Source organism: Ctenopharyngodon idella, chromosome 3 (genome assembly GCF_019924925.1).
Source record: "Ctenopharyngodon idella isolate HZGC_01 chromosome 3, HZGC01, whole genome shotgun sequence".
Taxonomy (NCBI): domain Eukaryota; kingdom Metazoa; phylum Chordata; class Actinopteri; order Cypriniformes; family Xenocyprididae; genus Ctenopharyngodon; species Ctenopharyngodon idella.
Genome location: NC_067222.1, coordinates 57,209,156 through 57,233,820, shown reverse-complemented (window position 1 = coordinate 57,233,820; position 24,665 = coordinate 57,209,156). Strand labels below are relative to the sequence as shown.

Below are 24,665 nucleotides of genomic sequence, written 5' to 3'. Positions count from 1 at the left end.
TTTTTTTTTTTTTTACAACAGGAGGAAGCACCAAGAACCAGAAGAGTAAACTGTATCCTTTCATATCCTACAGCTTATATCTACCATAACCAGCCTGGGTGGAGGATGACACTGAATCAGCATGGAAATTAAATTAAACATTTTGTTTTCATTTATCCATCCATCCATCCTAATTTCATTCAAAATCTGTATGAATTTCTTTTTTCTGTGAAACACAAAAGAAGATATTTTGAGAAGTGTTGTTGTTGTTTTTAGTCCATAAGTAAGTTAATGGCAACCAAAACTCTTTAGTTACCAACATTTCTCAAAATATCTTATATCTAGAAAAAAGAAAGTCACACAGGTTTAGTACAACATGAATGAGAGAAAATTATTTTTATTATTAGAATGTAAATTTTGGGGTAAAATATCCCTTTAATGTATGAAACCATCTCATTATGAAGAGAATCAATGCCTGTGCTTACTTCTTGAACGGCTGTGTGAGTCAGTGTATTTTTTTTTTTTTTTTACCTTTTTCTTCTCTTCCTTCTGCTCCTCTTCTGAGGATGATGGGGAGCTGGAGTCTGAGGATGAAGAGGAGGGGGATGGAGATGTTGAAGGTGAAGATGAAGAAGGAATGTGAGCAGTCTTTCTGAAGCCTGTGAGAAAAGGGGAATAGTGCAGGTAGACAAAAAGAAAGATGTATGAATAAACAAAGCCCCAAAACCTAAAAAGCTACCTTTCTCAATGCAGGCCCAATTTTGGGTGCTATCTGAAAGCAGACAACTGTATAACAGAAGAACACAGATAACAGGCTTTGTTTTATTACAGATAACTTCTATAATGCTCTCATTGTAGTTGATTAAAGGAACTTTCTGTAAAGTCTTGTGTTTGAAACAAGAGCAAAGTTCTATTGGAAGCGCTTGTCATTGGATATAATCAAATCAAATTTATATGTATAGCACTTTTCACAATACAAATCATTTTAAAGCAGCTTACACTAGCCACAAAGTGTCTATGAAAATGTCTATGGTACTAATGCTTTACGTTTACAATATATGTTAATATGTGATGGATGGTTTTGATCCTTCTGTAATAATGCGATTAATAACTTATTTACTGCATTTAATAAACATTACTACATGAAGTTACTGACATTGAGGAGTGACGGCGAGAACTTGGATGTGTATGGAAACACAGAACAGGACGTGGTTGATTTTGAGGGAGTTATTAATAAGCGAGAAAGAGAAATGCATTTGGTCGTGTGTGTTGTCCATTGGAGAAGGCCATGTGACCTCTGCCAGAGTGTGCTATGTGACGAATACCAGCAATGCAGCGGTTCAACGTAACTAAGAGATGTTGTAATATTCTAGTAAGGTCTATTTTGATAAGGCGAGGTCTTAAAGGCGTAGATGTAAGAACGGTCGATAGTGTCTTGCTGATGTAATCATTTGGTGTGAGTTTAACAGTTATATTTAATAAGCAGTTATTATGTGACGATGTTGAGAAATACAAATTTGGTTCTAACTTCGGTTTTTAACTTCTAGTTAGAGAGACAAATATTATTTCACATAGCATAACTGTTGCAGTATGTGTATCATAACTGTGATTCAAAAGTCCTTTTATCTCAGTTTAAGACCATAGCCATATCGCCCCACAAATTAATCTGATCAGAGGGCTACTAAAGAGTAATTTCCTAATATATTTAATTTATGAAAACATTTAATTTAATATAGTTGATTTTACTAATTAAATTCAATTTAATTGGTTTAATATAATTGATCCCCCAATGAGCAAGCCAAAGGCAACAGGGGCAAGGAACGAAAACTCCAATTAGTCATTTATAAAATCCATTTACAGGTGCTGGTCATATAATTAGAATATCATCAAAAAGTTGATTTTTTTCACTAATTCCATTTAAAAAGTGAAACTTGTATATTATATTCATTCATTACACACAGACTGATATATTTCAAATGTTTATTTCTTTTAATTTTGATGATTATAACTGACAACTAAGGAAAATCCCAAATTCAGTATCTCAGAAAATTAGAATATTGTGAAAAGGTTCAATATTGAAGACACCTGGTGCCACACTCTAATCAGCTAATTAACTCAAAACACCTGCAAAGGCCTTTAAATGGTCTCTCAGTCTAGTTCTGTAGGCTACACAATCATGGGGAAGACTGCTGACTTGACAGTTGTCCAAAAGACGACCATTGACACCTTGTACAAGGAGGGCAAGACACAAAAGTCATTGCAAAAGAGGCTGGCTGTTCACAGAGCTCTGTGTCCAAGCACATTAATAGAGAGGCGAAGGGAAGGAAAAGATGTGGTAGAAAAAAGTGTACAAGCAATAGGGATAACCGTACCCTGGAGAGGATTGTGAAACAAAACCCATTCAAAAATGTGGGGGAGATTCACAAAGAGTGGACTGCAGCTGGAGTCAGTGCTTCAAGAACCACTATGCACAGACGTATGCAAGACATGGGTTTCAGCTGTCGCATTCCTTGTGTCAAGCCACTCTTGAACAACAGAAGCGTCAGAAGCGTCTCGCCTGGGCTAAAGACAAAAAGGACTGGACTGCTGCTGAGTGGTCCAAAGTTATGTTCTCTGATGAAAGTAAATTTTCAGGGTCCCAGAGTCTGGAGGACGAGAGGAGAGGCACACAATCCACATTGCTTGAGGTCCAGTGTAAAGTTTCCACAGTCAGTGATGGTTTGGGGTGCCATGTCATCTGCTGGTGTTGGTCCACTGTGTTTTCTGAGGTCCAAGGTCAACGCAGCCGTATACCAGGAAGTTTTAGAGCACTTCATGCTTCCTGCTGCTGACCAACTTTATGGAGATGCAGATTTCATTTTCCAACAGGACTTGGCACCTGCACACAGTGCCAAAGCTACCAGTACCTGGTTTAAGGACCATGGTATCCCTGTTCTTAATTGGCCAGCAAACTTGTCTGACCTGAATCTATGGGGTATTGTGAAGAGGAAGATGCAATATGCCAGACCCAACAATGCAGAAGAGCTGAAGGCCACTATCAGAGCAATCTGGGCTCTTATAACACCTGAGCAGTGCCACAGACTGATCGACTCCATGCCACGCCGCATTGCTGCAGTAATTCAGGCAAAAGGAGCCCCAACTAAGTATTGAGTGCTGTACATGTTCATACTTTTCATGTTCATACTTTTCAATTGGCCAAGATTTCTAAAAATCCTTTCTTTGTATTGGTCTTAAGTAATATTCTAATTTTCTGAGATACTGAATTTGGGATTTTCCTTAGTTGTCAGTTATAATCATCAAAATTAAAAGAAATAAACATTTGAAATATATCAGTCTGTGTGTAATGAATGAATATAATATACAAGTTTCACTTTTTGAATGGAATTAGTGAAATAAATCAACTTTTTGATGATATTCTAATTATATGACCAGCACCTGTATAATGGATTTTAGAGTGAAGAGGAGTAACTATATTCTATTTAAATCCTCTACAGCAACTGGCAACTTAAATTTGAAAGAAGTGGTCTCCATCTCTGCACCATTAAATCGGTAACTTCCAGTGGCTCCACAATGACAGCTCTTAATTCATCACAGCACTTAAACGTGTGCTGTGATGAATGCACCAGATAGGAAGGAAAAGTTGATAGTGGCTCTATCAGTTTTTTCTGTCCTCCATGACTTTCACAAGTCATTTAAAACTGCATGATTAATAGTAATTGTGTTGCTAATGTACCTGACTTTTCAGTAGAAGCAGGTGTCCTGGGGCCTCACTTAATTTGTGAAAGCAGTGTTATAGTCTGGTAGTGTATCAAACACACGACAAGGAAGATAATAGTTAAATAAGTCTTTACTTGAATATCCAACAGGAGAATACAGAATCCAGGCAGGAACATACACCACAGAAGAAAAACTGAACTAAAGACAAACAGGAACTTATATACACTGACGAATTAACTAAATTGACAAACAGTCAATTTATTGAAAATCTTTCAGTAACAACTTGATCCTCATTTGTTTTTCTTCACAGGTTAATTCAGATGCTTAACTCAGATGCTTAGCTTAAAGGGATAGTTCACCCAAAAATGAAAATTTGATGTTTATCTGCTTACCCCCAGGGCATCCAAGATGTAGGTGACTTTGTTTCTTCAGTACAGACACAAATGATGATTTTTAACTCCAACCGTTGCGGTCTGTCGGTCGTATAATGCATGTCAATGGGAATTCCATCTATAAGAGTAAAAAACAAAAAAAACAAACAAACATGCAGACAAATCCAAATTAAACCCTGCGGCTATGAAACGATCAGTTTGTGCGAGAAACCGAACAGTATTTATATCATTTTTTTACCTCTAATACACCAACACTATGTCCAACTGCCTTGAGCATCCCGTTAGTGAGGTCAAGAAACGCGTTCTGGTGACGGAAGTGATCTCTCACGCTTTGCTTCAATGAGTGAGAGACATCACTTCCGTCATCAAGGTGTTCCAGCAGAAGAACTGCAAAACTTTTTGGTGACATACAAGGAGTACACATCATTGCCGATGACATGATCATCGCTGCCTCAACAGAGCAGGAGCATGATGAAATCCTTGATAAGGTCATGGAAAGAGCAAAAGCAGCTACCGTGAGATTTAATGGCAATAAGATTAAGTTCAAGGTCAGCACTGTGACGTACATGGGACACATAATGACACCAGACGGCCTCCGACCTCACGATGCAAAAATTAAGGCGATCACGGACATGCCACCCCCAGTGAATAAACAGGGCCTGCAACGTCTACTTGGCATGACTAAGTACTCAGTACATTCTGAATGAAGCTTCACTCACAGCGCCTCTAAGACAATTGCTGAAGAAGGATGCTGTATGGCAGTGGAATCCCCATCATAGCGCTGCTTTAGAGAGTTTAAAGACCGCTCTTACAAAATCACCTGTGCTGAGGTTCGATGATCACAAAAAACCATTAACAATACAGGCAGACTCATCAAAAGACGGCTTGGGAGCCTGTCTCCTGCAAGAGGGACACCCTGTGTGTTATGCATCATGAGCACTCACTGATAATGAGCAAAGATATGCTCAAATTGAGAAAGAGTTACTCGCCATACTCTGCGCAGCAAGGAAGTTCCATCAGTATATATACGGCAAGCCAGTGACAGTGCAATCAGGTCATAAACCCCTCGAGAACATCATGCAGAAACAGCTGTGCAAGGCCCCAGCACGTTTGCAGCGAATGCTTTTACAACTACAAAAGTATGACCTGAACATTGCATATACACCGGGCAAGCACATGTACATTGCTGATACGCTATCCCGTGCAACTGTAATTAAGGAAGCTGATGATGGTGAAGACCTCTATGATGAGAAAGTTGTACATGGTTTGGAGGCCACTGATGCACTGAGTCCACAGACACTTTAACAATTGAAAGAGGCCACTGCTGCAGACAAGGTGTTGCAAGATCTGTGTAAGAAGGTTGAAACTGGCTGTCCACTGAAGAGACGCAGCGTGAACAGCAACCTACACAGCTACTGGCCTATGCGACACAAAATCAGCATACAGAACGGCATTGTGATGGTAGGAGACAAGATAATCATACCTCAGAGCTTCAAAAAAGTCATCTTTGAAAAGCTACACATAGCTCACCAAGGTATCCAGAGAACAAAGGCCAAAGCGAGAAAATCCCTCTATTGGCCTGGAATGGCGCAAGACACAGAGATGATGGTGGAGAAATGTGCGCCTTGTCAACAACTCCAGCCACGACATCAGAAAGAACCACTCATCACACATGATGTTCCAGAACTACCATAGATGAAGGTCGGAGCGGATATCTTCAAGCTGAGAGGTCAGTCTTATCTATTGCTTGTGGACTATTTGACAAAATACCCAGAGGTACTGAACTTACCTGACAAATCAGCCCACTCAGTAATACAAAAAATGAAACCAGTCTTTGCCAGACATTGTATCCCGAAAGAATTGGTGAGTGACAATGTTCCATTTGCCAGCTACGAGATGAAGTCATTTGCAGCATCATGGGACTTTAAGCTCACATTCTCCAGTCCTGGATACCCTCAGTCCAATGGACTTGCGGAAAGAGCAATAAAGACTGTTAAACATGCATTGAAGAAAGCGATACAAACAGGCACAGACCCACATCTGGTGCTACTGTCACTAAGAAACACACTAGTGACAGGCCTGAATGAATCTCCTGCACAAATGTTAATGGGCAGAGTCCTGCGGAGCACACTCCCATGTTACATGCCAGCCCTTTTTAGGTCTAGGGGTAATGGCATGGCAGTAACAAATTTTTGGAGAGAGAGAGCACAAGAACCTCTTGTCTCCCACCCCAGTAACACATCCAGAACCAATGAGTTTAAGGTGATGTTTATTAAATCAAATGTAAAAGATGAAGGAAAAAACATAAACTTAAGGAGGGGGCAAAGGCCAACATAACAAACAAAAATGTCCTAACTCAGTTAATCATAACTTACCTATACATAACCAAAAAGAAAATAAATAACAAATGAACTTGCCTATCTTCCTGACTACACATAATCAGGAGAAAAGCAATTTTAAATAAAAAAGGCACCCACCTCCCTACAGGTTTACTTAAAAGAAAACTTAAATTCTGAAGAAAACAAAGCCTGTAAGTCTTCAACTACATTCACAGCAGCACCAATGATTAACACTTAATATTGACCAAAAACAGTAGAGTTATCTGGGGCAAGCGAAAAGAAGTCCATGTGGCAAGCTACAGTCTGCAACCCTTTCCCTCTCAGCTTGCTGTAAGACAGAGCTGGCTTTATATGCTGGCTTTCTCTTGGTTGTAGCCAATTAGTGGATCTGAGGTGAATGGGCAGCAAATCAGCAACAGGTGAACCCAATTACCTCCCTCAGAATGGTAGCCATAGACATGTAGGGAAAACAAAAAGAAAGAAAAACAAAACACAAGTACACAGAACAAATGACAAATAAAATAAAGTCTCAAGACGTAACACCCATGCTCTAGCGCTGTGCTTCAACAGTCAACCCCACAACATATACACAAAAGGCTGGTGGATTTGCAATCTCGTATGCGGCATCAATACAACCAAAATGCCAAGACATTACCTGAGCTGGTTCCAGGATCCACAGTACATATGCAGACCAGACATGGATGCAAGATGAACCACGGTCTTACACAGTGCAAACGCCAGCTGGAAAGACATTCAGGAGGAATTGATGCCACTTGAGAAAGATACATCCAAGTCTGTGCAAAGGTGTTGATCCTGATGAACATCCGGATGAGATATCCACTCAGACACCCAGACCACACGACCATCCACCTGAGAATTCTCTGGTGAGAGTGGATGAACATCCAACTCGCCATACTAGAAGTGGTAGGGCAGTAATACGGCCAACTAGATATAATGATTATGTTATGGGCATGTGATATGGCAATATCTTAAAAAAAAATTAAGAAAAAAATAAAGAAGGAGAACAGTAAGCTGTAACAGATTAATCAAATCTGTTACAAATCATATTCTCAAAGAAATTTGAAGGGACTATTGATGTTTACTGAGAACACTTGTGAGTAAATATTTAGAATGGTGTTTTGGTTAGTTAGCCAAATGTTTAATTAAAGTTACTGTTTGATAGGCTTGAATATGTTTTGCTAAAAAAAGGGGGATGTGGTGGATTTGGTTCGACACACCCTGTGTTTGATTAAGTTGACTTGTGTGTCGGACTGATCATCTGTTGATTGCTTATGCCTGGCAGAAGAATAGTCAGTAAAAGAATCACACGGCTCAAAAGCACTGTCTCATGTTGTTTATTAAATACAGTTTACAGTCACATTCAAATATCACCGCTCTCCATTCAGACACGAATATGAGGACACTATAACACAACACATACAATGCCTTCTATGAGATGGTGATGTCCACCAAAGTGTGAGTCATTAAACTAGGAGTAATTTGATATGAAACACCACCTTGATGGGCTACAACATCTAGAAGTTGTCATAAGTGTCTTTGAAGTGTGTGTGTGCCCGCGTTTTTGTGACATATCAGGACACAAATGTGTATAATGACATGGGTATGACATAGGTATTACAAGAAGAGGTGACTTATGAGGACATTACCCCATGTCCCCATTTTTCAAAAGGCTTATTAATCATACAGAATGAGTTTTTGTGAGAAAGTAAAAGTGTGCACAGTTTCCTGTGATGGGTAGGTTTAGGGGTAGGGGTAGTGTAGGGGGATAGAAAATATGGTTTGTACAGTATAAAAACCATTACACCTATGGAATGTCCCCACAATTCACAAAAACAAAAGTGTGTGTGTGTGTGCGTGTGTGAGATGAAATAATCCTCCTCAAATGAGGAATTTGAGCATGAACACAGAAGTGATGGTAGTGAAGGCCATGCTGACAGCAGAGAAGTGACCCAGAGCTGAGTTACACAGGTCAGTAGAACAGCATGTCTTCGTCATCTTGTATATCTGTGTGCTTGAGTTGGACGGGAAATTCACCTGTTCAGTTTTATTGCATTTGGACACTTCGAGACATCCTTTCATCTTAATATCCACAAAACCAGCTGAAATTGAGATGCAAGAAAACATAGATTAAGCTTTAAAATATAATTTAAAAAATGTCTGAGAACAGAAAAAATATATGCAAACATTAACAATGTTCTTCACCCTGGAAAGCGTAACAAGTAATTAAATTAATTACTCAGTTTTAGTATATTAAATCTTACGATTTAAGGAGATGCAAAAAAATGACTCTTTAATGAACATTTACATCTTTCAAAAAAAATGAGGGTGTTCAACAGCTTTTGAACAGAATAAACTTACCAGCCGTCCCTAATCCACTGAAGCACTGCTGACCAGCATCACATGTCTTTTTGGTTGTGAAGCAAAGACTCCCGAATCCCAGTTTACAGTCATAACACTCCAGGGCCTGAACTGAGAGAGAGCAGATTCATGAAACTTTTGAAGCTGTTAGTGACATGGTACCCCTCATGGAATTTATTCAAATCTTTTTTTAAAAGGCATATAAGTTTCTTCAGTATAAAAAGTAATAAACAGTTCTCTGAATCTGCTGTTTTACTGGAAAGGTAAGGTGAGAGCATTAATGCACCATTTTGCAGATTTGTTTCTGATCTGATCGGCAACATAAGTAACATTTTCACCATTTCTCAACCCTTTCTCTTCTCAGTGTGTGCTCTAGCTCAGAAGTGTGCGAGTCATGCTTCTTTACTACAGTACACATGTCATTCACAGCAACAGAGGGATGAAGAATTAAACAAAACTTAAACATGTAGTTGACTGGAAGCACAGTTCATCTACAATAATAGTTCACCCAAATATGAAAAAAAAGGTTATTCCTTCTAAATGTCTCCTTTTGTAACCCATGGATTGATTGAGTAAGTAAATGTTGACAGAATTTTCATTTCTTAAATGAGATAACATTTTAAGGTTACATTCTTTAATATCTGGAACACATACAGGTACAAATATACCCTTTGTATTACACACAGAGAGAGAGAGAGAGAGAGAGAAATCTACACAGGCGGGTTTCGGTCACACCCTGGATGGAATTTAAAAGCTTTTAAGGATAAAGGATTAAAACGGTCACCCCTCCGATCTACCACACTCACTCACTCACTCACCCATGTTTATCTTTATATCTATATGAGAGCATATCATATTTTAATATACAGTAATTAACTCCCAGTATAAAAATGTACAAAAACAATACCATATTTATGAATCATTTTTACCTTTAAGGACTTTTTTTTTATTTGATTAAGCTCAATTCTGAAGAAACTATAGCAAACGAACCCCCATCCATACACACTTACTCCAGCTTACACAATAAGTAGCTACACGTATCATATACTGAATGATCCATGTTATGTTTGAAATAGTTATTTTCAAGTTCTAATTCCAGTCACAGTTCACTAACAGGGTTTTGAAACATGAATCAATTAAACAAAAGCATACCGTAGGATAAAGGCAATAGGGTAAACATGGTGAAAAGGCTTTAATTATCTGAGCCATTAAATACTCTGTTACACAAACAGAGTGTGCTTCAGATTTATTTTTGGTTTTGTAAGATCTAACCAAGCATAGACTTGATTGTGACATGTCAGATAATTAAAAAAGTTCTTCCCTCTTTTCTGTGAAATGTCTCTCTTTTCTTAATCCCTGTTAAACCTGTTTTCCAGGCGTATGATCATGTAATCTTCTTTAGAGCAGATTTTCTCACCGACAGTAGGGTGGGTGGAGGTTACAGTAAATATTTATTTGAAACCGAATGTTGTTTGATACTGCCCAAAATAAACAGACTCTTGGTTACCAACCTAGTTGGTAAATATGGAAAACAAAAGGTGGTGAGCTTGCGTTTCAGAGGTTGAAAATTATGAGCAGCATCAGGCACTAAATTTATGAGTGGATTTTCATAGCAATGAGCAGAAGAAGTCTGGTTCACTAAATACAATGTATATTGCATATATGAAGTATAGTGTTGCAAATATATGCTGCAGTATATAGTTAATTTGCTGACTATATAATATCAGAACTATGACTATATAATATGTTCATTAATTATTATGCAATAAAATACATTTTCTTCTCTTTGGTGATTGAATTGGAAAAGCGATCCAAACACTTTCTTAGTAATTATAAAGTTATTAAGTAGTCTATAACTATAATATTAATAAAAGGTCTTCTTCGTGATGCCTGAGCTGGATAATAGAGTGAGCAAACAACGCAGCATCAATTTATGTATTGAGAAGCACCTATAGTGTTCTGCAGTGTGACACGCTAAACTCAATTAAAATTATATTTATTGTGAATGCAGGTTGTGACTTCATATTAATTAAGAAACTACATGGAGCATATGTACTTTTAAAGGTGACCTATTATGTCCCTTTTGACAAGATGTAATTTAAGTCTCTGGTGTCCGAATGTGTCTGAAGTTTCAGCTCAAAATAACCCACAGATCATTTATTATAGCGTTTGGGTGTGAGCAAAATAAAGCCATTTTTGTGGGTGGGTTGCTTTAAATGCAAATGAGCTCGTGCTCCTTGCCCCCAAGCTCGCTGTCATTCCAGTACACTGAGGCATACATAATACAGAAGTTCACACAGCAAATATAACTCGCAAAATGGATCATCAAACTGTTCGTGATGTATGGCGTTAAATGATGGACAAAACAGCAGTGTGCGCACAGTGACAAAGCTTGCACGTAAAATGTAAACTTGCAGAAATCTACTATAGTTGTAATTAATATATCTGTTATATTATAACTTGTCTGAGATTTTGGAGTTATTTGCACAGCCATATCACCCTGTAGCCCAACACTGAAGCTAAGCAAGGTTGAGCCTGGTCAGTACCTGGATGGGAGACCTCCTGGGAAAACGTCTCGGTTACATATGTAACCTTAGCTCCCTGAAAGGAAACGAGATGCTGCGTCGAAGCGCTGTGGGAATGCCGCTGCGTGATTGTGTCGTGTAGTGCGTATAGAATCTGTCCAATGTCTTGACGGAACGCCGTAGACCGGTGACGTCAGCGACCAGGAAACTATAGTTAACCCAGACCAAACAGTGTTAGCTTCTAGTCGCTTGCAGGCATACCGGGAGTATGGCAGGGTGACGCAGCATCTCATTCCCTTTCAGGGAACCAAGGTTACATACCTAACCTAGACATTCCCATTCAAGGAAACTCGTGCTGCGTTGAAACACTGTGGGAACACAATACCCACGCTGCCGTACGATCAATTTCCTGTCCGTATGAAATCGTGAGCACAGATCAAGACAGAAGCACCTGCGCCCCTGGAGTGGAGCCGAGGTGAAGTTAAATATTCTTATTAAAATATTATAATTAATTATGCTGTTGTGTGCATGTGATATGTTGCAGTTAGGGGTAGATTCATTTTTTATTCCTTTTCAGTAACACTTCAGTCAAGAAAAGGAGTAGGCACCAAAACCAAAAATTAAAGTGAGATTACAAAATCTAACAGTATCCAAGTTTTGAAAGTATAAACTACAAAGAAACTATGTGCTCTTTTCTATATTCTCTCTGCAAAACACAAATGAACTTCCATTCTACTCTACAAAATATTAGCAGAGATATGACAGATACTATTTCAGATTCACAACTGTGGTCTATAGCCAAACTGACGGGTTCTTTAGTGGGCAAGTTCAGCCAAGTTTTCCTATGTAACTGGTTTGATCTCTCTGCCTCAACTAACCTGTCTCTCTCATGAACACATCGACAAATGGGTAAGAATGAACCAGACCTCCCGATATAACGTTCTATGTTACAAATTGTATTAACATAGCACTGATTATTGAGATAATCAAGGGACAAAACGTGTCCTACACACAAAAGCCTGCTTTATGTTCAAAAATAAATTAATCATAATAAAAATATTTTAAATGTTACATCTAAAGGAAATCTCGATACTTCAGACACTCAGGACATTCATTGCTTTTATTTTTAAATAATTTTGTTACTATTATTCAAATACATGCTCTATACTTACATGTACATGTAATTTAGCCTGTCCTCAGCATGAGGTTACATGTAAAACTGCCGAACAAAGTGTTTAAAAATGCAACAAATTCAAAAATATAAATTGAAAGGTGGAGATCTGTAATATATCAAACAATACAAAAAGTAAGTCAACTCCTTTAGACAAGTGCTCTCAAAAAGTCTATATGATGTGATTTAATATGTTTTTTGCATATGGGGAATTCTTCTAATGTTGTTCCATGATTCTATTTACATTTACTCTAAATTTGGCCCCAGCTGAACCTTTGTCAACTCTGTCAGTATTTAACACCGTCAGGTGAAGGTTTGTGTCAATTTGGAAAGAAATGTCTTACTCATTTTTCAATTCATTGTGTTTAAATATTAAAACAACAACTGAACTACATGATATCATGTCTGATTTACCTAAGAACGTTGATTATATATGTTTAGTATTAAAAAGAAGGTTAGAGAATTAAGGAATTTTTTATTTTTTTTGTTTTTAGCTCCTTTACTAATACCATTATTACATAATTGAAGACTTTATACTGCTGTTGGATGAATCAAATTCAAATATGCTTTTTAATGTGTCTGATGGAACAAATTAAGTTCTGAAGTGAATAAATGTACATTTTTAGAGAAAAACATTTTCAGAAATGTTCATTAGCTGAGACCTTTGTCTACAAATATACCAGTTTAAAAATAATGATAGAAAAATAAATATAATTATATAAACATATAAAAAGTTCTAAAAATCAAGAGTATTTCTTTTTGGAAGCTTGGTGTAGGCTCGAATCACTGACAGCAATATTACGGATGAGAATGACTCATAAACCACAGCTTCTAAATTTATCACAGATTCACGTTCCACAATGACTGAATAGATGTGGAATGAAAGCAGCTCATTCGCCACACAAAAAAAACTGACCAGAAATATTCAAACAAATAATCTACTATTTTATACAGTAGGCTATATATATATATATATATATATATATATATATATATATATATTATATATATATATATAAAAGCATCTTACCTGCTGCGAAATACAGAACGACTGCAGAGAAGCCGAAAATGATTTTGTTCATCTTTCTTGCTGTAGCTGAGGTCAAGTAGATGACCGTTACACTCTAGTCAGACTGCTGTGAACAGCGGAGATCCGCTAGATTTATAGGTCCACACCCATGGCACCGCCGTTACACTTCTGAACACAGTCCTGCAGCGTCTCAAGGGTGTGGTGTAAATACACACACAGGTTTGTTTGTTATCTTAGTGAGGACATTCCATAGGCGTAATGGTTTTTATACTTTACAAACTGTACATTCTCTCCCCCTACACTATTCCTATCCCTAAACATGCCCATCACACAAAACTGTTTGCATTTTTACATTTTTAATAAAACTTTAGTATGTATTTAAAGCTATTTTAAATATGAGGACTCATGAAATGTCCACATTTCAAATTCAAAATGTCATTCAAATGTCCCGCAAACACATGCTCTCAATGTAATTGTTTAAATTATTATTTTTTTTTTTAAGAACCACCGGTCAGGAGCGTGTCTAGAGGGGTGGCACGGGATGGCACCGACCCCCCCTGGAATATGATTGGCCACCCCTGGTGCCCCCCCAACATCATAGGGCTAGATTTTCTGTCAACCTGACAATGCCCAACGCCACTGGATGAGAGCGCTGTCAATCACTCATTCGATCAGAGCGTGGTCAATCTCTGCTTGATTTGTGAAGCAGAATCACAGTTCCCCATGTTATCAAACAGAAGGAGAGGGAGACACCACGACATGGCATTGTTTGTAGTTCTATTTTGAAATATCGCACTATATTTTATTATTTAATCTGATTACTTTTGTGACTGCCCTGCTGAAAAATCCAACTAAAACCAGCCTAAGCTGATTGGCTGGTTTCAGCTGGTTTAAGCTGGAAGTAGCTGAACAGGCTGGCTAAAGCTCCAAATTTACTTTTTTACTTGGTAGCACTGGTGCTTCCAACTTCAAAAAATTAGGAGCACCACAATAAAAATGTGTGTGTGTATAGCATATACAGGTGCTGGTCATATGATTAGAATATCATCAAAAAGTTGATTTATTTCACTAATTCCATTCAAAAAGTGAAACTTGTATATTATATTCATTCATTACACACAGACTGATATATTTCAAATGTTTATTTCTTTTAATTTTGATGATTATAACTGACAACTAAGCAAAATCCCAAATTCAGTATCTCAGAAACTTAGAATATTGTGAAAAGGTTCAATATTGAAGACACCTGGTGCCACATTCTAATCAGCTAATTAACTCAAAACACCTGCAAAGGCCTTTAAATGGTCTCTCAGTCTAGTTCTGTAGGCTACACAATCATGGGGAAGACTGCTGACTTGACAGTTGTCCAAAAGACGATCATTGACACCTTGCACAAGGAGGGCAAGACACAAAAGGTCATTGCAAAAGAGGCTGGCTGTTCACAGAGCTCTGTGTCCAAGCACATTAATAGAGAGGCGAAGGGAAGGAAAAGATGTGGTAGAAAAAAGTGTACAAGCAATAGGGATAACCGCACCCTGGAGAGGATTGTGAAACAAAACCCATTCAAAAATGTGGGGGAGATTCACAAAGAGTGGACTGCAGCTGGAGTCAGTGCTTCAAGAACCACTACGCACAGACGTATGCAAGACATGGGTTTCAGCTGTCGCATTCCTTGTGTCAAGCCACTCTTGAACAACAGACAGCGTCAGAAGCGTCTCGCCTGGGCTAAAGACAAAAAGGACTGGACTGCTGCTGAGTGGTCCAAAGTTATGTTCTCTGATGAAAGTAAATTTTGCATTTCCTTTGGAAATCAGGGTCCCAGAGTCTGGAGGAAGAGAGGAGAGGCACACAATCCACGTTGCTTGAGGTCCAGTGTAAAGTTTCCACAGTCAGTGATGGTTTGGGGTGCCATGTCATCTGCTGCTGTTGGTCCACTGTGTTTTCTGAGGTCCAAGGTCAACGCAGCCGTATACCAGGAAGTTTTAGAGCACTTCATGCTTCCTGCTGCTGACCAACTTTATGGAGATGCAGATTTCATTTTCCAACAGGACTTGGCACCTGCACACAGTGCCAAAGCTACCAGTACATGGTTTAAGGACCATGGTATCCCTGTTCTTAATTGGCCAGTAAACTCGCCTGACCTTAACCTCACAGAAAATCTATGGAGTATTGTGAAGAGGAAGATGCGATATGCCAGACCCAACAATGCAGAAGAGCTGAAGGCCACTATCAGAGCAACCTGGGCTCTTATAACACCTGAGCAGTGCCACATACTGATCTGCTCCATGCTCCATAAAAATCCTTTCTTTGTATTGGTCTTAAGTAATATTCTAATTTTCTGAGATACTGAATTTGGGATTTTCCTTAGTTGTCAGTTATAATCATCAAAATTAAAAGAAATAAACATTTGAAATATATCAGTCTGTGTGTAATGAATGAATATAATATACAAGTTTCACTTTTTGAATGGAATTAGTGAAATAAATCAACTTTTTGATGATATTCTAATTATATGACCAGCACCTGTGTGTGTGTGTGTGTGTGTGTATATATATATATATATATATATATATATATATATATATATATACACACACAGGGCATCGACATTAAGCCTTGTCATTCACTTTTCCAAGTAAAAAGTCACTTGTCTGGAAAAAAAAAAAAAAAATTTTTGTGTTGTAAAAATAATTTATTCTGAAGCAATATTCTCATCAGTGTTCTATCAGCTTTGATATTTAAATCTGCATATTTACCCCAGGGCATTTTTTATAAAGGTATTTTTTTCTCTAATCTTATTAAATGTGTGCTTCATCTTCAATTTTAATTTCAAAAATTTGTATATGTTGTGTATATGTTTTTTTTTATATAATAAATGTTGGAAAGAATATTTTTAAAGGTGCCCTAGATTGTAAAATTAAATTTACCTTGGCATAGTTGAATAATAAGAGTTCTGTACATGGAAATGACATACAGTGAGTCTCAAACACCATTGTTTCCTCCTTCGTATGTAAATCTTGTGCGTGAAAATGGGCCATGGTCCTGCTGTCCTCCATGATCTTTGGAACTATTTTCGCTTCTGAAACGGCACAAAAACAGATAATATTGCCTCTAAAAAGTAAGTGATTTAATTTTAACTACTTTTTACAGTTTATTGAACTATTGCAATCAGTGTCACATTTTCAATAGTGATGGTTTTCCTCAGGATATTCAGAAAAACGGCATTCTTGGTCATGTGTATGTTAAACAAATATTATCAATAGAGCAAACAAACAATAAACAGCCCTAAGACAAACGTGTTATAGGCCAGACTGTTTGTGACATCTTGTATCGCCACCCCATACACGTCACCACTAAAAGACAAAAATAAAAATAATCACATTCCAGTCAACAGCAATGATATGAAGTCAGAATCATGCTCTGAGATGAGATATGATGTACACTTAACTTTATCATATATATTGTAAATGATACATGTAATGGTATAAATGATATGTGCAGTGAAAAGGAGTGATTGACGGCTAATATTAACCAACCTAAAATCTGCTTTAAACGCAAGAAGGTAAAGATGAAGTTTAATTGGTTATGTGATAGAACGGTGGACCGGCCACTGTATCAGCTCACAGCAGGCACATACTCTGCAGTAATTAGCCAGCATTTTGTAGAGAAATGAAAACAGGTTGCACCTCAATAATTATTTGCACTCGCACAAATGGTCGCACAGATTAAATTTAGGGAGCATATGCGACTTAAATGGTCGCAATTTCGAGCCTTATTCTAGTTGTTAATAATGTATCTGAACAGTATAAAACAAAATTATTCAAGTTTACTATAGTTACACAAATAAATTATAGCATAAAGTATAGCTTAAATCTGTAGTATGCCTAGACTCAATTCAGATTAAAATATTGTTTGAACAAATACATCACCATAGTTGTTTGGCTTAATATAGTCAGTTACTTTTTTATTTTTTTTTATAAGTGTTTTTGTAGTAAATAGACTTGTACAAAAATTACAAGGTAAAAGAAACAGTATTTATACAATAAATACAATACAAATGTAATGTAATGTAATCACAAGACTAAAGACACTACAATATCAAAATTACACAAACATAAAACTGGAATGATTAAGTCATTGTTTGAGGAAATTTAGTATGTACAGTATACCATTTTTTGTCTTCTTTAACACTTTGTTCTATTAGGTTTACATATACTTTAGTTATTTACAAACACATTCTCTTAAAACTATAAACACAAGCATCAAAGCTACAAAATCAATTGTGTGGAGCTGAACTTTGTAAAAAAAATTCAACACTTTGTTGTAAAGTAAAATCACATTTATTTTTCATTAGCATCTGTTCTCTGCTCTGGCAATTTTACAGTTAAGACAGAATGTGTTGTTGACTTTATATGGGCAAGTTTCCAATCTAAAGTAATCACAAGTTAGCAACCTCCATTGTTTAACCCTCTGGGGTCTGAGGATTTTCGGGGCCCTGGAGAAGTTTTGACATGCCCTGACATTTGTGCTTTTTTCAGTTGTTTATAAACATATTAATGACAAAAGTGTCATTACACTGTATTCAGCACAAACTAGGCTACAATAATATGTGAGCAACATGTATGTACATGTTTGTTTTTTTGAAGGAATAACATTTATGCATGGTTATTGAAAAAACAAAAAACTTAAGTCACTGAAATAAGACCAAAAAAATTATATTAAATCTGTGTTCACAAGACTTCTGGTTATTGGAGGTTGTAGACTAGAGTTTTTGCTTCAAAATTATATGAAATTATCCTGCCTACTCGTTCATATAAAACAATATATTGATTTAGTTTTTGTAAGACACTTTTTGTCAAGAAACACAGTATGCGTGGAGGTGTGAATCTTCGTGAATAATGCTGTGATTCACACCTGAGAAGACAAAAGAATCGCATAAAGACCTCTAATGACCTGCATAATAATGAGGCCTTTCAGTCAGGTAGGCTATGAAAAAACCCTCTGTGATCATGTCTGAAGCTCATCATGGTATATCAAACATACAGAAAAAACAGCAATACTGTGAAATATTATTACAATTTAAAATAATGGTATTCTATTATATACTTTAAAATATAATGTATTTCTGTGATGCAAAGTGTCTGAACAATTATGTTACCTCTATGGCATTTCATATAGCCTTTTAGCTTAAAAGCATGCACATTTGGAGAAATATTGATGGATTCTCATGTTTATGTCAATTTTCTATACAGAGGAGTAATATTTATTCAGTATTTATTGTCATCACTATGAAGGCTGGATACTGTGTTTTCAATTCATACTTGCAGCCGGAGGGCGCTCTGTACACATTTAGTCCACAAATTAATCTAAAGAAGAACAGGCTATGTGACATTCCAGGAACTAACAGAGGCTTCCAGAGATCGCTAACCATGCCTATAACATACAGATAAACACTTTTCAAGACAATAAATACATGATTGAAACGATGTATACATGTATTGCCTCAGAATTTGCGTCTGAATAACGCTCGCTCCGTGGGCGTGGCCGCATTAGCGGTAATGAGCTGAATCACGGGCGTCTGACATGGCTTTCTTTTCATACAGATTACATAAACAGAGAATATTTGTTTTCGATTTGACTTACACGATTTAAAACCTGACATTTTTCTACGTTTCTTTAGACATAAGTCTAATTTTTTTGTGATTAGTATTTACTAAGTTACACTTCATTTTCTGAGAACCATCAGATTGGACTTCGTTCAGAGGGAGACGACAGATCACGCATCATGTTAGTTTTCTTTATTTTGCAAAAAGCACAACATTTTGTTTTTACTCTGTGAAATATCTTCTTTTATTTGTGTACACTCAGATTAAAATGGTGTATAACTCTTAATTGTATGTGCAACATTGACAGAGTATTTTGAGTCTCTTTCATACTGATAAGAAAAAAGCAAGGTGGTATCGCAGGCGCGACCAGCCGACCCCTGAGTGTTAAACAGGCCCCGGGGCTAAATTATGAAAGACCAGAGTATCGATAAGCTTGGACATTATCAGTTCTTCCGTTGGTACTGGAGAAATTACACGCACTATTTATTATTGCTATATAGATGTTAGGGCTGGGAGAAAAAAAATCGATTCACCTAACTATTGCAATTGTTTTGTTTACGATTTTAAAAAAAAAATTTATTCCAGAATTGATATTAATTCATATTAAATTTCTTTATTTTAGTCCTTGCTTATAGACGAGGTGGACAGAAGTTACCCACTCTTGTGTCGTTATCAATGCTTGTCACGTGACGTAAACCAGTCCTGCTGTTAACCAGCAGAATCACTGAAAGAAAGAAACAACAAGAACAGAAAAAGAGAAAAACTTCCAGCCACAGCCTTAGATGAAATCAACCGAAGATAAAAGAAGACATTAAAGGGTTTGTTACCCAAAAAAGAAAATTATCCCATGATTTACTCACCCTCAAGCCATCCTAGGTGTATATGACTTTCTTCTTTCAGACAAACACAATCTGAGATATATTTAAAATTATCCTGCACTACAAACATTTTTTTCTTACTTAGTATTTTTGTCTTGTTTCCATTTCAAATATCTAGAAATTGATAAATCAAGATGCTTTTTCTAGATAATTAAAATGACATAAAATATTTATTCTTGTTTTCAAAAATCTGAAATCTGTTTGAAAGTCCTAAACAGAAACAAGATTATTTTCTTACCCCATTGGCAGATCATTTAGCTTGTTTTAAGCAAAAACTCACTTCATTTTGATTTTTTTTTCTCCCATAAAACAAGAAAAAAACAACTTATGTCATTTTAACTATCTAGTAAAAGCATCTTGTTTGAACAATTTCTAGATATTTGGAATGGAAACAAGACAAAATACTAAGTAAGAAAAGCATTTTTTGCAGTGTGTGTGTGTGTGGGGGGGGGGGGGGGGGGGGGGGGTTATTTTTGAAGCCCAAAATAAATGTATCCATCCATCATAAAAAATAGTCCATACGGCTCCAGAGGGTTAAAGGGGTGGTTCACTGTTTTTTTTCTAGGCTTGATTGTGTTTATGGGTGCTGTTTAACATGTCTTAAAGGGGTGGTTCATTGCGATTTCACTTTTTAACTTTAGTTAGTGTATAATTGTATAATGTTGCTGCTTGAGCATAAACAGTATCTGCAAAGTTACAGCACTGAAAGTTCAATGCAAACGGAGATATTGTCTTTTAAAGTTATGACAGTTTAATGCCTATAAAAAAACGACCGGTTTGGACTACAACAAGCTTCTTCCCGGGTTGGTGTCGGCTCAGACTAAATACTTGGGGTTTCGAGTCTGACGACAGCACAAGGGCGTGGCTTGTTCGCAAGGTCAAGGAGAGCCGTTTACATGCCCCGAAAAGACTGCGAAACAGCCCCAGAGAAACGACGTCGATCTAGGTTACTTAAAGGTTTGTTTAATATTCTCTTTTTTCAAACATGAACGGTCAAATGTCATCAAATAATTACTGGCAAAAAAAAAGTTCATTTGTAGAGGGAACATCCTAATTACGGCTCACAGGATTCAAACACCTGTCTGTGTAGTTTGGTGTTTCAGCGATTCTAAGTGTCTGCTGTTTTAACGTTACTTATTTTAACTGTAGACTGAAACGTTATTATATATTGGCAATTGGTAATGTTTTATAAGTTGCTTGGTGTCTCGGGTTAGATGCGTGGTGTCTAAGGTTGATGAAAGATGTCAGTGTTTCTCTCTTGTGGCATTCTAGTACAGTGCTGAGGTCAGATTTATTGGTGACGAAGCCAGACACAGTGTTTTTTGAAATGTTCAGCACTTTAAAACAATCAGGGAGCCATTCTGTTCCAAAAGATCTAGGAAGGTAGTCTGTAAGGAAGGACTAGGGGAGAACAGTGCACTTTGACTCTGAAGAAAAACTACTGTAAAAGCAACAAGAATACTGTAACTATTCATCATCTCTCCGTCTGGCTGGATCAGGCCATAAGATTTCATCCACATCACAGGCTATGTCTTCATTGGCAAGGCACCGTTGGAAGAATCGCCTCGTGTGATGAATCCACCCCTGCACAGAAGCTGCTTCGATATGATCACAGGCCTGCTCCATGGCCTGAATGAGGGGCAAACGGTCATGGGGCCGCAGGTCGTATACCTTCCACCGCCATGCTGAAAAAAACCTCTTCTATTGGATTCAGGAAGGGGGAGTATGGGGGAAGGTATAAGACTTCAAATTCAGGGTGCTCATGGAACCAATTCTGGACCAGAGCAGCCCGATGGAATGAGACATTGTCCCAAACGACAATGTACCGCATCTGGTCCACTTGGTTTAATGCTGTGACAATCTTGTACAATCTTTCAAGAAATGCAAGTATTAGATTTGCATTATAGGGTCCCAGATTTGCATGGTGGTGGAGGACCCCATTTTGTGTAATAGCAGCGCAAAGGGTGATGTTATGTTGAATTTCTACAGCATCCATTTGCAAGACTCTCTGAAACACAGTAAAAGACAATAAGATGCTATTCAATATCTATTGCACAGTATTTTTTTGTGCCAGAACATTATGAGCAGTGCACAATACCACACCACAGTAAGATGAACAATACATACCTCCACATACTCATTGCGCAGATGTTTCACTCTCTCTGAATTTCTGTCAAATGTTACCCGATACAGTTGCTTCATGTATATTTGATTTTTCTTGAGGATTCGACCTAATGTTGACAGAGAGACTTGTTGGATGTTATTGAAAATATGGTCATCAATGATGATATTGGCTTGGATTTCTCGCACATAGGGCCCCTTCCACCTTGGTGTCCTCGACCCTCAATCCTATGTAAAAAAAATATATATAAAAAAATACACATGCAGCCTACTGTCAAATGTCACAGTAAACAATATTGATAAGTACAGCAAGCTTCAGTTTCAATGTACTGTGTGGTTACCTTACCTGTTTTCTCGATGAAATGTCCGAATTACTGACGCACCAGTATTTCTGCTGAGATTTGGTTGAACTCTTTGTCCAGCTTCCATCAGTGTCAGTCCATGGTTGATAACATGGTCAATAAGTGTTGCACGGATTTCTTGAGTCAAATTTGTTCCTCGTCTTCTTTGTTCAGGTTCTATCAACTCTTCAAGTCCTTCTCTACCTCTTCCTCTACCTAGGCCTCTTCCTCTACCTAGGCCTCTTCCTCTATCTCCTTCTTCTCCTCTTCCTCTACCTGGGCCTCCTCCTCTACCTCCTTCTCCTCTTCCTCTACCTCCTTCATCTCCTCTTTGTGCTCCCCCTCTCATTCTCACTCTTCTTCTTCTTCTAGCTCCTTCCATTTTTGTTGAAGACAGGTGAACTCACCTGCTGCCTTTTATAGCACACCTGAGTGCTGCGTTTTCAATTTAGCACATGTGTGCTTCCACACCTGGTGGATGTGATTATCCAATTCGTTCATTGGTGGTCATTGGCAATCCGGGGCTTTGTAATGACAAGGAAGTAACCTCACAATCCTTATCTGTGTCTAAGGTGTGAAAATGTGTGTAGAGTTTTACAAATCACTGTGTGTAATGTTTTGCAAAAAGGGTGAAGCAGACATTGTGTGTAATGTTGTGCAAATCTGTGGAGGTGTTTTGCTCATTGGAGTAGAATTTTGCAAATTGTGTGGAAATTTTTATTTTAGTGTGTAAACAATCGTAAAAAACTGTAATTTCACACAAAATCTCTCTATCAGTTATTTTATCAATTTACATAATTATTTTGTATTTTGGCAATTCTTTTTATATTGATTTCTGTTATTTGAGCTGTTTTCTATGCAGAGGTGTCAAGTAACAGAGTACAAATACTTACCCAAAATTTCTCCTTAAGTAAGGTATCTATACTTTACTGGAGTAATTATTTTTCAGCCGACTTTTTACTTCTACTCCTTACATTTTCACGCAATTATCTGTACTTTCTACTCCTTACATTTTAAAAATAGCCTCGTTACACCTATTTCATTTTGGCTTGTTTTCATTCTGGCTTGAAAAAAAATAAAAAAATAAATAAAACCTATCTAGATAAATCGTGCCATCCGGATAGAGTGAATTTGATTGTGGTTGGATGAGAAGTATAAACATATACCATTCCGACACCCTATTGGTTTGTACACAATCCATCGCACCTGCACATGACACAAATCACGTCACACTCCAGCAAGGAGGACATAGCCAGAGCTGGGGTCGTTACTCAAAAAAGATTATTTCTTAAAAGTTATTATTTCTCCACTACTGGCTCATTTATCAAACGGGTGCTTTCTCTTCGTCCTCCGCAATTAAGCTACAGTAGGTAGAGTGGTTAGAGAGACGTTTGAATAAATTAGCGTTTGTGATTGACAACGCGATTGACCATGTTGTGATAAGTAGGCTATTCTAACTTTGTAACTCGTTACCCCCAACACTGGCGCGGCCTAAGCTTTTGTCCTTAATGGCATTTTTTTCCTTACATTACTTTTAATTTTATACTTTAAGTAGTTTTGAAACCAGTACTTTTACACTTTTACTTGAGTAAAAAGCTTGAGTTGATACTTCAACTTCTACAGAAGTCTTTTTAAACCCTAGTATCTATACTTCTAGCTGAGTAATGAATGTGAATACTTTTGACACCAGTGATAATATATTGTCTTATGATATACATACAAACCAGATTCCAAAAAAGTTGGGACACTGTACAAATTGTGAATAAAAAAGGAATGCACTAATTTACAAATCTCATAAACTTATATTTTATTCACAATAGAATATAGATAACATATCAAATGTTGAAAGTGAGACATTTTGAAATGTCATGCCAAATATTGGCTCATTTTGGATTTCATGAGAGCTACACATTCCAAAAAAGTTGGGACAGGTAGCAATAAAAGGCCGGAAAAGTTAAATGTACATATAAGGAACAGCTGGAGGACCAATTTGCAACTTATTAGGTCAATTGGCAACATGATTGGGTATAAAAAGAGCCTCTCAGAGTGGCAGTGTCTCTCAGAAGTCAAGATGGGCAGAGGATCACCAATTCCCCCGATGCTGCGGCGAAAAATAGTGGAGCAATATCAGAAAGGAGTTTCTCAGAGAAAAATTGCAAAGAGTTTGAAGTTATCATCATCTACAGT

The 24,665-nt window shown here is 37.3% G+C and overlaps 2 protein-coding genes and 1 long non-coding RNA gene across 3 annotated transcripts in view; 2 read left to right on the top strand and 1 right to left on the bottom strand.

Annotated features, from left to right (window-relative positions):
• The window catches only part of LOC127508849 (gastrula zinc finger protein XlCGF8.2DB-like), a 537,748-nt gene that overhangs the window by 24,218 nt on the left and 488,865 nt on the right, over positions 1 to 24,665 (top strand). The window lies entirely within an intron of this gene.
• LOC127508848 (uncharacterized) overlaps positions 1 to 24,665 on the top strand; it is a 630,120-nt gene that overhangs the window by 181,248 nt on the left and 424,207 nt on the right. The window lies entirely within an intron of this gene.
• On the bottom strand, positions 8,526 to 13,939 carry LOC127508979 (uncharacterized). The gene is made up of 3 exons (XR_007929059.1): positions 13,533 to 13,939; positions 8,807 to 8,912; positions 8,526 to 8,547 (listed from the first exon to the last, which is right to left on the bottom strand). It is a non-coding gene; the product is annotated as an uncharacterized LOC127508979 (long non-coding RNA).